Below are 13,395 nucleotides of genomic sequence, written 5' to 3'. Positions count from 1 at the left end.
TTATTTTAACCAAAAGTTTTTTTCCAGAGAAGGATTGCTACACAGAAAGCGTGGGCACGGCTGCCGCCTATGGAATTTTCTTGAATGGCCGAAGAATTAATATTCAACTCCATTAAAAAAAAATTTGCTCCTTAAATAATACCTATTACAAAGTTATATAACTTTGTAATGTGCCGCCTGAGGTCACGGGGACCGCGACCAGTGCGAAATTCAAACGTGAACCAACTCAGCAGGGATGGTAAGTATGAAACAGTCTTTATTTATTTACTTTTTTAAAGCACCTTTACATTACAATTTCAACTGTGAGGAGAAGACTTTTATCTGCAATAGATTTAAGTCTCCGTGTTTTTTCCTGGTTTCAATTAACCCTTTTCTTGCTGCCATCTATAAAATGCAGACTGCAATTATCCATGGCCAAGGTATCCCAGCTATGTATCCAGGCAGTGCTCCAAGTGGAATATGGGTCAGGGCAGTTTATGTGTGAGTCAATGCAGCGGGTGATGAGTGTGGTATAATATTACACTGCTCTGTCATTCATTGTATTATATAACATATGCACAGAGCGTGTGCAACTAAAATAGAACATTCCTCCTGTCATTGGTAGTGGCACAGTGCATTCTTCTCAGAGGCTAGGCTCAGAAAGTAGGGATGGACTCCCTGAATCTCATCAGGAACACACATATGTTTGTACATACCATATACAATAGATATTCTTGTATATAGGAGCAGTATTAGGCTGGGTTCACACTATGTATATTTGAGGCTGTATTTGTGAGGCTGTATAGCAACCAAAACCAGGAGTGGATTGAAAACACAGAAAGGCTCTGTTCACATAATGTTGTAATTGAGTGGATGGCCATCATTTAATGGCAAATATTTGCTGTTATTTTAAAACAACGGCTGTGGTATTGAAATAATGGCCGTTATTTACTGTTATATGGCGGCCATCCACTCAATTTCAACATTGTGTGAACAGATCCTTTCTGTGTTTTCAATACACTTCTGGTTTTGGTTGCTATGAGGACCTGACATGAGGACCAAATACAGCCTCAAATATACATAGTGTGAACCCAGCCTTATAGTAATATTCTTGTATATAGTGTCACGGCCGCGGCGGCGTCCCGTGCTCCGGGCCGCCGCCGCGACTCCCCACTGCCCCATGCAGCAGCCGGTGTCCGTAGGCAGGGACCCGGCGCTGCTGTCACTTCGGCCCCGGGGGGCGCCTTACCTCTCCACGCTCCTGTCCGTCGCTGTGTCGGCCGGCGCGCGCGTCCCCGCCTCCTGGGGCGCGCGCGCGCCGGCTGTCTCAGATTTAAAGGGGCAGTGCTCTCCTAATTGGTCCATGTGCACAATCACTCCCTATAAATTCCAGCCCTGCCCCACTACAGGTGTTGGAGCCTCTACATGCTTCCCATAGCGTTTGGCCCAGCTCCCTGTTGTTCCTGTGTCCTGTCCGTTACCTGGTCCCTAGTCCCTGTTCCTGAGTCCTGTCCGTTACCTGGTCCCTAGTCCCTGTTCCTGGTTCCTGTTCCCCTGTCACTCCACCTGTTCCTGTGTCCAGCTTGTCACGTGCTCTCTCATCTGCAGACTATTGCCTGTGCCATCTCCAGCCACGCCTCGCCTGCCGACACCAGCAACCAAGCCAGGGGTAGCGACCTGGGGGTCGCCTGCCGCAGCAAGTCCATCCCGCCTTACGGCGGGCTCTGGTGAAAACCAGCGGCCCCTTAGACTCCGCTCCCTGGTGAGGTTTGTGCCATCGCTGGTGCCGGTCCAGTGGATCCACTACTCCGGGCGTTACAGTAGGCTCCAACCATGGATCCCGGCGAGGTGCCTGATCTCCGTGACGTCGCCAGAGTGGTCGCGCAACAGGCTCAACAAATCCAGCAACAGTCGCAGCAAATCCAGCAATTGACTGCCGCCCTACAGCAGCATGCTACAGCCCAGCGCTCACCACCACCAGCAGCTACCTCGAGACTTCGACTGGCCCTCCCGACTAAATATGGAGGCGATCCCAAGTTGTGCAGGGGATTCCTGGCTCAGTGCACCATGCATATTGAACTTTTAAGTAGTCAGTTTCCCACCGAGCGCTCTAAAGTGGCTTTCATCATCAGCCTATTGGAGGGTAGAGCTCTGGCCTGGGCTACGCCGCTGTGGGACCGAGATGACCCTGTTGCTGCCAATCTCCGAACCTTCCTGGCCGAGTTTCGCTCCGTCTTTGAGGAACCTGCCCGTGCTACTTCAGCTGAGACAGCTCTCCTCAACCTCTCTCAAGGGAGCTCCTCTGTTGGTGACTATGCCATCCAGTTCCGCACCCTGGCAGCTGAATTGGACTGGAACGAGGCCGCCCTATTAGCCACCTTCAAGAAGGGCCTTTCCACTCGAGTGAAAGATGTGCTCGCTGCCCGAGACCTTCCTACCTCCTTGAACGAACTCATTCTACTGGCTACCAGAGTCGACACCAGGTTTTCCGAGAGAGAGGAGGAGGTCCAACAAGAACGGCGTCTGAGTCTGCCCCGTCGCCATCCTCGGTTGGCACCGGTATTCCAAAATCCCGTTGCTCCTATGCCCCAGTCGTCTCCAGAAGTGCCTATGCAGGTGGATCGAGCTCGCTTGACGACTGAAGAAAGGGCCCGTCGACTAGAGCTGAATCTCTGCCTATACTGCGGTGGCGCTGATCACTTTCGGCAGAGATGTCCCCAACGTCCTCAGCGTCCGGGAAACGCTCGCACCTAGGTCCAGTGGGAGAGGTCTCCCTAGGTGTGAATGCCACCTCTCCAAGATTGACTATGCCAGTCTCCATCCTGACACCCTCAGGGCAAGTTCTCCAGACTACGGCCCTCATCGACTCTGGCGCTGCTGGCAGTTTCATTTCTGCTTCGTTGGTCCAAAGATGGCGGCTACCCGTGATACAGCTAGCCCAACCCCGGTCTATCTCTTCGATCACGGGCGAGATTCTTACCGAAGCTGTGCACTGCCAGACTGAACCCCTAGTCCTCCAGGTGGGCGCCTTACATCAGGAGAGGATCTCCTTCTATGTCTTGCGCCATTCCTCCTCCGCCATCTTGCTGGGTCTTCCCTGGCTGCAATTACATACCCCTAAGCTGGACTGGAGAACTGGGGAGGTTCTCAGCTGGGGCCAGGACTGTCCTAATAGGTGTCTGAGACCTCCTCAACCCAAGTGCTCTACGAGGTCACCTGCTAATGCCAAGCCTTTGTCTGGTCTACCGCACGAATACCAAGACTTTACTGATGTCTTCTCGGCCAAGGAGGCAGACTCTCTACCACCTCATCGGTCCTATGATTGCCCTATAGACCTTCTTCCTGGAACTTCTCCCCCACGTGGTCGAGTATACCCTCTCTCTGTGCCTGAGACGGAAGCTATGTCCTCCTACATCCGGGAGAACTTACAGAAGGGCTTCATCCGTAAATCCACGTCTCCCGCTGGCGCTGGATTTTTCTTTGTACAGAAGAAGGACGGTTCCCTCCGCCCATGCATAGACTACCGGGGCTTAAATAAGGTGACTGTCAAGAACCGCTATCCTCTTCCGCTAATCCCAGAACTATTCGACCGTCTCCGTGGAGCTAGGATCTTCTCCAAGTTGGATCTCAGGGGAGCGTATAACCTGATCCGTATTCGTGAAGGAGACGAATGGAAGACCGCTTTCAACACCAGAGATGGGCACTACGAATATCTGGTCATGCCATTCGGCCTATGCAACGCCCCAGCGGTCTTCCAGGAATTCGTGAATGATTTATTCCGCGATCTCCTCTACGTCTGCGTCATTGTCTATCTTGACGACATCCTGGTCTTCTCCCACGACCAGCAGACCCACGTGTCCCATGTACGACAGGTTCTACGGAGACTACGGGCCAACCGTTTGTATGCCAAGCTGGAGAAGTGCGTTTTCCATCAGCGCAGCCTGCCGTTTCTTGGATACATTGTCTCCGACCGGGGCCTACAGATGGATCCTGCCAAGCTCTCAGCTGTTCTCCAGTGGCCTCGTCCTGAGGGACTTAGAGCTATCCAACGATTCCTTGGATTTGCCAACTACTATCGGCAATTCATCCCTCACTTCTCTACCCTGGTTGCACCCATAGTGGCTCTCACAAAGAAGAAGGCGGATCCTAGACGCTGGCCTCCCGAGGCCGAACATGCCTTCAATAGCCTAAAGTCTGCCTTTGCCTCCGCTCCTGCTCTAGTCCGCCCGGATGTCTCCAAGCCGTTTTCTCTTGAAGTTGATGCTTCCTCTGTGGGCGCCGGAGCAGTCCTCTCGCAAAGGGACACATCAGGCAAGACCAGAACCTGCGGGTTCTTTTCTAAGACTTTTTCCCCTGCCGAGAGGAACTATACTATAGGAGATCGGGAACTCCTGGCTATTAAGCTGGCACTGGAGGAGTGGCGTCATCTCCTAGAGGGGGCTAAACATCCCGTTAACATCTACACGGACCACAAGAACCTCCTCTACCTCCAATCGGCTCAACGCCTCAATCCCCGGCAGGCCAGGTGGTCCCTCTTCTTCTCTCGGTTCAACTTCACCATTCATTTCCGTCCAGCCGAGAAGAATATCAAGGCCGATGCGTTATCCCGAGCATCCGATGTTATGGGGCAAGAGGAATCTCCTCGACACATAATACCTCCCGATCGCCTAGTACCAGTTGCCACTTCTACTCTGCAGCAGTTGCCTCCCGGTAAGACTTATGTGCGCCCCGCACTCCGTAAACGCATCTTGAAATGGGGTCATTCCTCTATGGTGGCCGGGCATCCGGGAGTTCTAAAGACCGGGCAACTGATCTCCCGCCACTACTGGTGGCCTAGCCTACTCCAGGATGTCAAAGACTTTGTGGCGTCCTGCACCATCTGTGCCAGAAACAAGTCCTCTCATCAAAGACCTGCCGGCCTACTTCAGCCCTTGCCAGTTCCAGACCGCCCCTGGTGTCATATAGGCATGGACTTTGTCACAGACTTACCTCCATCTGCGGGTAACACAGTCATCTGGGTTGTCACGGACCGCTTCTCCAAGATGTCCCACTTCGTGGCTCTTCCTGGATTACCATCATCCCCTCGCCTGGCCCAGCTGTTCTTTCAGCATATCTTCCGCCTCCATGGTCTTCCTCTTCATATAGTCTCTGACAGAGGCTCACAATTTGTCTCCAGATTCTGGCGTGCTCTCTGCTCTCTACTCCAAGTGAAGCTGGACTTCTCTTCGGCCTATCATCCTCAGACCAATGGGCAAGTGGAGAGGGTCAATCAGGTCCTTGGCAATTATCTTCGACATTTCGTCTCCGCTCGCCAGGACAACTGGTCCAGTCTGCTTCCTTGGGCAGAGTTTTCCTACAATCATCTGGACTCGAGCTCCACAGGCAAGTCACCCTTCTATGTGGTCTATGGACGTAACCCTCGTCCTCCTCTGCCTCTCTCTCCATCCTCTGAGGTCCCAGCCGTGGAGGAGTTGTTATCTGACCTGCAGTCAATCTGGGAACAGACTCGACAATCTCTGCTCAAGGCATCTGTCCGCATGAAGGACCAGGCGGATAAGAGAAGAAGACCCGCCATGAATTTTCTCCCTGGTGACAAAGTCTGGCTCTCGGCCAAATATGTCCGACTCAAGATTCCCAGCTACAAGTTGGGTCCTCGATTCCTCGGTCCTTTCTCGGTGCTAAAACGCCTCAACCCTGTCACCTACAAACTCCGCCTACCCCCTACGATGCGGATTCCAAACGCCTTCCATGTCTCCCTCTTAAAGCCAGTGGTCCTCAACCGGTTCTCCGATAAGGCTTCGCTCTCTGCTCCACAAGCCGTCTCTGATGACGTTTACATTGTCAAAGACATTCTGGCTATGAAAACTGTCAGAGGGAGACGATCCTTCCTAGTGGACTGGAAAGGATTTGGTCCTGAGGAGAGGTCCTGGGAACCCGAGGCTAACATCCTGGACCAAGACCTCATCAAGAGGTTCCTACAGGCCAGAAAGAGGGGGAGGCCAAAGGGGGGGGGTACTGTCACGGCCGCGGCGGCGTCCCGTGCTCCGGGCCGCCGCCGCGACTCCCCACTGCCCCATGCAGCAGCCGGTGTCCGTAGGCAGGGACCCGGCGCTGCTGTCACTTCGGCCCCGGGGGGCGCCTTACCTCTCCACGCTCCTGTCCGTCGCTGTGTCGGCCGGCGCGCGCGTCCCCGCCGCCTAGGGCGCGCGCGCGCCGGCTGTCTCAGATTTAAAGGGGCAGTGCTCTCCTAATTGGTCCATGTGCACAATCACTCCCTATAAATTCCAGCCCTGCCCCACTACAGGTGTTGGAGCCTCTACATGCTTCCCATAGCGTTTGGCCCAGCTCCCTGTTGTTCCTGTGTCCTGTCCGTTACCTGGTCCCTAGTCCCTGTTCCTGAGTCCTGTCCGTTACCTGGTCCCTAGTCCCTGTTCCTGGTTCCTGTTCCCCTGTCACTCCACCTGTTCCTGTGTCCAGCTTGTCACGTGCTCTCTCATCTGCAGACTATTGCCTGTGCCATCTCCAGCCACGCCTCGCCTGCCGACACCAGCAACCAAGCCAGGGGTAGCGACCTGGGGGTCGCCTGCCGCAGCAAGTCCATCCCGCCTTACGGCGGGCTCTGGTGAAAACCAGCGGCCCCTTAGACTCCGCTCCCTGGTGAGGTTTGTGCCATCGCTGGTGCCGGTCCAGTGGATCCACTACTCCGGGCGTTACATATAGGAGGCAGTATTATATTAGTTATATTCTTGTATATAGGAGCAGTATTATAGTAGGTATATTCTTGTATATAGGAGCAGTATTATAGTAGGTATATTCTTGTATATAGGAGCAGTATGATAGTAGTTATATTCTTGTCTATAGGAAGCAGTATTATAGTAGTTATATTCATGTACATAGGAGCAGTATTATAGTAGTTATATTCTGGTATATAGGAGCAGTATTATAGTAGTTATATTCTTGTATATAGGAGCAGTATTATAGTAGTTATATTCTTGTATATAGGAGCAGTATTATAGTAGTTATATTCTTGTATATAGGAGCAGTATTATAGTAGTTATGGTTCAGGGAAGAAAAAGAGTGCTGCACCTCACACCTATGGCTGATACTAGTACCTCTCGGCTGCATAAAAAACATCTGAATTCTGTATGTGAATTGATCAAGCCACACTGCCCCATGTACCTCGTGCAGGTATCTGATACACATGGGTCCCTACACTAAGTCCACACTGTGCCGGTCAGTGACCACCACCCCCGCAGGCGTGCATGGGCAGGGAAGGGGGGCCATGGAATGGCCCTGCTACCCCCATGCCACAGGACCAGACCCAAAAATGCCACACCAAAACCCAGCCAGCACCACCGGCGGAGGAAGCTGCCCCCAAACAGCACAAGTCTGGATAAGGTATTGCACTCACCATAGCTATCAAAGCTGTGCTGTTTGGGGGCAGCTTCCTCCGCCGGTGGTGCTGGCCGGGTTTTGGTGTGTCATTTTTGGGTCTGGTCCTGTGGCATGGGGGTTGCAGGGCCGTTCCATGGCCTCCCTTCCCTGACTGTGCACGCCTGCGGGGGTGGTGGTCGCTGACCGGCACAGTGTGGACTTAGTGTAGGGACCCATGTGTATCAGATACCTGCACGCGGTACATGGGGCAGTGTGGCTTGATCAATTCACATACAGAATTCTGATGTTGTTAATGCAGCCGAGAGGTACAGGTATCAGCCATGGGTGTGAGGTGCAGCACTCTTTTTCTTCCCTGAACCGTATTTTGTTTCTCTCTTTTCTCCGTGTTTTGCACTCCTCCTGGTGAGACCCACATGACCGCAATTAGCAGGAGACACCTGAGTGCTCATGGTTTTAATCCCTCCTGTCTGTCCCATTCTATCTTTGATAGCTATGGTGAGTGCAATACCTTATCCAGACTTGTGCTGTTTGGGGGCAGCTTCCTCCGCCGGTGGTGCTGGCTGGGTTTTGGTGTGGCATTTTTGGGTCTGGTCCTGTGGCATGGGGGTTGCAGGGCGGTTCCATGGCCTCCCTTCCCTGACTGTGCACGCCTGCGGGGGTGGTGGTCGCTGACCGGCACAGTGTGGACTTAGTGTAGGGACCCATGTGTATCAGATACCTGCACGCGGTACATGGGGCAGTGTGGCTTGATCAATTCACATACAGAATTCTGATGTTGTTAATGCAGCCGAGAGGTACAGGTATCAGCCATGGGTGTGAGGTGCAGCACTCTTTTTCTTCCCTGAACCGTATTTTGTTTCTCTCTTTTCTCCGTGTTTTGCACTCCTCCTGGTGAGACCCACATGACCGCAATTAGCAGGAGACACCTGAGTGCTCATGGTTTTAATCCCTCCTGTCTGTCCCATTCTATCTTTGATAGCTATGGTGAGTGCAATACCTTATCCAGACTTGTGCTGTTTGGGGGCAGCTTCCTCCGCCGGTGGTGCTGGCTGGGTTTTGGTGTGGCATTTTTGGGTCTGGTCCTGTGGCATGGGGGTTGCAGGGCCGTTCCATGGCCTCCCTTCCCTGACTGTGCACGCCTGCGGGGGTGGTGGTCGCTGACCGGCACAGTGTGGACTTAGTGTAGGGACCCATGTGTATCAGATACCTGCACGCGGTACATGGGGCAGTGTGGCTTGATCAATTCACATACAGAATTCTGATGTTGTTAATGCAGCCGAGAGGTACAGGTATCAGCCATGGGTGTGAGGTGCAGCACTCTTTTTCTTCCCTGAACCGTATTTTGTTTCTCTCTTTTCTCCGTGTTTTGCACTCCTCCTGGTGAGACCCACATGACCGCAATTAGCAGGAGACACCTGAGTGCTCATGGTTTTAATCCCTCCTGTCTGTCCCATTCTATCTTTGATAGCTATGGTGAGTGCAATACCTTATCCAGACTTGTGCTGTTTGGGGGCAGCTTCCTCCGCCGGTGGTGCTGGCTGGGTTTTGGTGTGGCATTTTTGGGTCTGGTCCTGTGGCATGGGGGTTGCAGGGCGGTTCCATGGCCTCCCTTCCCTGACTGTGCACGCCTGCGGGGGTGGTGGTCGCTGACCGGCACAGTGTGGACTTAGTGTAGGGACCCATGTGTATCAGATACCTGCACGTGGTACATGGGGCAGTGTGGCTTGATCAATTCACATACAGAATTCTGATGTTGTTAATGCAGCCGAGAGGTACAGGTATCAGCCATGGGTGTGAGGTGCAGCACTCTTTTTCTTCCCTGAACCGTATTATAGTAGTTATATTCTTGTATATAAGAGCAGTATTATAGTAGTTATATTCCGGTATATAGGAGCAGTATTATAGTAGTTATATTCCTGTATTTAGGAGCAGTATTATAGTAGTTATATTCTTGTATATAGGAGCAGTATTATAGTAGTTATATTCTTGTATATAGGAGCAGTATTATAGTAGTTATATTCTTGTATATAGGAGCAGTATTATAGTAGTTATATTCTTGTATATAGGAGCAGTATTATAGTAGGTATATTCTTGTATATAGGAGCAGTATTATAGTAGGTATATTCTTGTATATAGGAGCAGTATGATAGTAGTTATATTCTTGTCTATAGGAAGCAGTATTATAGTAGTTATATTCATGTACATAGGAGCAGTATTATAGTAGTTATATTCTGGTATATAGGAGCAGTATTATAGTAGTTATATTCTTGTATATAGGAGCAGTATTATAGTAGTTATATTCTTGTACAGAAGAGCAGTATTTAAAGAAGCAGTTCCCAAACGCCCCCCCCCCCCCCCCCTTAGCCGCTGGCACGTATGCTCATCTCAGCTGTGGTGAGTATACAGTTTTATTTTTATAATGTGAGAATCCCAGTATGAATATTATCACCGTTCCTTAATATAATAGCTATAAGACAGAGATTTCCCACTAGAGCTTTACAGACTTGCAGCGAGCACTCTTCTTTCCGCCTGTCTGTGTGACACACCTATTATCAGCAGCAGGTGTACTCTGCTCCCGGCTCTGTCCCTGCCAGCTCTGCAGTTTTCAGTTAAACCTCCGGCCAAACATTTATCTCTCCTGCTCCCTGACACCTGTCAGACAATGGCGCTGTTGATTTAGCTTTGATTAATAATGTATTGTCATCAGAGGCCAGACAAGCGCAGGATATGACATGATATAAAGATAAAGTACTGATCTGTCACCATATACATAGCAGGATGAATGCATATCATTAACCCCTTGTGGGCTGTATTACTGTATTAGAGTAGCCATCACACAGTCATTATTGCTTTGCTATGTTTATTATGAGATCGGAACTAGACACAACTAGATGTTGACTTTGCCCCCTTATGAGCAAGAAAGTTAGGAACTTTGGCACGCTTCCTTCTATTCTTATTCAAATTAGCAGCAAATAAGCATTGTCTTATGACAGCAAATAAGTTGCCATAATTATCTATAGGAGTCAATAGATTAATGAAAACATCTCAGCGGTCTGAGGCAGAGAAGAAGTTAATGCCCTGGTGGTCTAAGACGGAAAAAGCGGACAAAGTTGGATCCCTGGTGTCCAGTCGCTTTCTCACACTGCTAGCAATATCCCTGTAGCAGTAAAGCTGAGGGGAATGGACAGACATCCACCCCTTACGTAGACGGTTTCCCATGGACCTCTTGTCATTTACACTGTGCTCCCCATACCTCGTTCTCTTTCACAGCCTGCTCGCCATACCCCCTGCACCATAACTCTTCTGTTACATAGACTGCTCCCCGTGCTCCCAAACTGCTCATGTGGTCCCCCTTATATGACACATAAACTGCTACCTATGCCTCTCTATCTCTCACACAGAATGATACTTATTGTTCACACTCGCACAGACTTCTGTTCATGCCCCCTTTCACAGATTGTTTTCCATGCTCTTGATCTCACAGACTGCTACCCATGCTCCCCATTTCACAGACTGCTACCCATGCTCCCCATCTCACATACTACTCGCCATGCTCTCAATCTCACACACTGCTCCCCATACTCCTCATCTAACAGACTGCTAACCATGCTCCCCATCCTACAGGCTGCTCCCCATGGTCCCGATCTCACAGACTGCTACCCATGCTCCCCATCTTACAGACTGCTCCCCATGGTCCCAATCTCACAGACTACTCCCTATAGTCCCCTTCTCACAGACTGCTCCCCATGGTCCTCATCTAACAGACTGCTAACCATGCTCCCCATCCTACAGGCTGCTCGCCATGGTCCCGATCTCACCGACTGCTACCCATGCTCCCCATCTTACAGACTGCTCCCCATGGTCCCAATCTCACAGACTACTCCCTATAGTCCTCTTCTCACAGACTGCTTCCCATGGTCCTCATCTTGTACACTGCTCCACATGATCCCGATCTCACAGACTGCTCCCCATGATCCAGACTTCACAGACTGCTCCCCATGCCTCATCTCTCACACAGAATTACACTCCTGGTTCGTGGTTCTCACACAAACTTCTCTTCATGTTCCCCTTTAATGATCTTACAGACTGCTCCCCATGGTCCCGATCTCACAGACTACTCCCTATAGTCCCCTTTTAACAGACTGCTCCCCATGCTCTCAATCTCACAAACTGCTCTCCATGGTCCTGATCTCTCAGACTGCTCCCCATGTTCCACTCCTCATCTCACAGATTGCTCCTGATCGCACAGACTTCTCCAGAATTCTTTTCCTTTCCCCCTTTCACAGACTGATTCCCATGATCCTGTTCTTAAACTTTCTAAAACTACTTTATTAACTATGACACTTCAGTCCCTAATGAAGTTTTGTCAGTGTGGTATCCTGTCACAATGTGTGTGATGCCTGCCTACAGCCAAGTCCTTGTATTTGTATTTTGTACTTGCTATTTTTTCTTCCAGTATTTCTTGTTGCTTTAGCTGATTAGTTCAGTACTGCTCAGCCTTGTTTTTTTGTTTTCGGGTCCCAGTGCTGCCTGTTTGAGGGCAATTTTGCAAATAAGGAGGTTAATTAGGGTGTTAGTAGTGTCTGGTGTTAAGGTGGCCTTGAATCTACAGCTGACAGCCAAACACATGATCCTAAGTTCTATATGGGGAGGGGTAATGCTGCAGCCAGACAGCTCTGGCGGCGTATCTATCCAAGAACAAAAGGGTCAGCCAGTGAAATTCCATGTTACAGGATAAGTAATGTATATACACAGTGACCCCGCCAGCAGAATAGTGAGTGAAGCTCTGGAGTATAATACAGGATGTAACTCAGGATCAGTACAGGATAAGTAATGTTATGTATGTACACAGTGACGGCATCAGCAGAATACTGAGTGCAGCTCTGGAGTATAATGCAGGATGTAACTCAGTACAAGGTAAGTACTGCAATGTATTTACAAAGTGACAAAACTTTTTATGACATTTATCTTTTAACTCCTCCATTAAAGATACGTTTATGTTCCCAGTGAGGTTACTGAACTCTATAAAGTACAAGTTATGCCATGAGGGATGAGGACAGCGCGATAGACTGATGAATCGCTCATACGCTTGGGATTTTTCTTTCATCAATCATGGACTAAATTTCCATTACTCCAGATTATTTAACCTAAACTTTTATGGCCTCATTTCTCATTGATGGGACTTGTTCCACCCACCGTGAAAGCTCTTGGAGTCTATACAGGTCACCCAAGGCCACCACACCGCTTCATAAAACAAACACCAAAGCTCCGCTCTGATTTATAAGCTTTAATTTTGTGTCCTCGGCGGTGTGATAAAATCCCCACATTAAGCGACAGATCCTTCAGGATATAGAACGTAATAATTAACGGGTAAAAAGTAAGAAGTGCTGCTATCGTATCACCCAGATGTTCAGAGACTTCTAACTCAGATTCTGTATTTCATGCAGTGATAACAGCTAGATAACTGCTTCCCCCAGTGTAATTTCTATTCTAATGGTAACATGTAATATATAGACATCAGAAGAGGCTGCAGCACTAGTGACACAGACAGCTCCCCCCAGTGCTATGTCTAGTCTAATAGTAACATGTATTCTATAGACATCAGGGGAGGCTGCAGCACTAGTAAAACAGACAGCTTCCCCTAGTGCAATGTCTATTCTAATGGTAACATGTATTATATAGACATCAGGGGAGGCTGCAGCACTAGTAAAACAGACTGCTTCCCCTAGTGTAATGTCTAGTTTAATAGTAACATGTATTATATAGACATCAGGGCATGTTTAGCTGGCTCTATTCTAATGGTAACATGTAATATATAGACATCAGAAGAGGCTGCAGCACTAGTGACACAGACAGCTCCCCCAGTGTAATGTCTATTCTTATGGTAACATGTATTATATAGACATCAGGGGAGGCTGCAGCACTAGTGACACAGATAGCTTCCCCCTGTGTAATGTCTATTCTTATGGTAACATGTATTATATAGACATCAGGGGAGGCTGCAGCACTAGTGACACAGAT

Source organism: Dendropsophus ebraccatus, chromosome 3, assembly GCF_027789765.1.
Source record: "Dendropsophus ebraccatus isolate aDenEbr1 chromosome 3, aDenEbr1.pat, whole genome shotgun sequence".
Taxonomy (NCBI): Eukaryota; Metazoa; Chordata; class Amphibia; order Anura; family Hylidae; genus Dendropsophus; species Dendropsophus ebraccatus.
The sequence above is the reverse complement of the archived record's forward strand: the minus strand, read 5'-3'. Positions refer to the sequence as shown.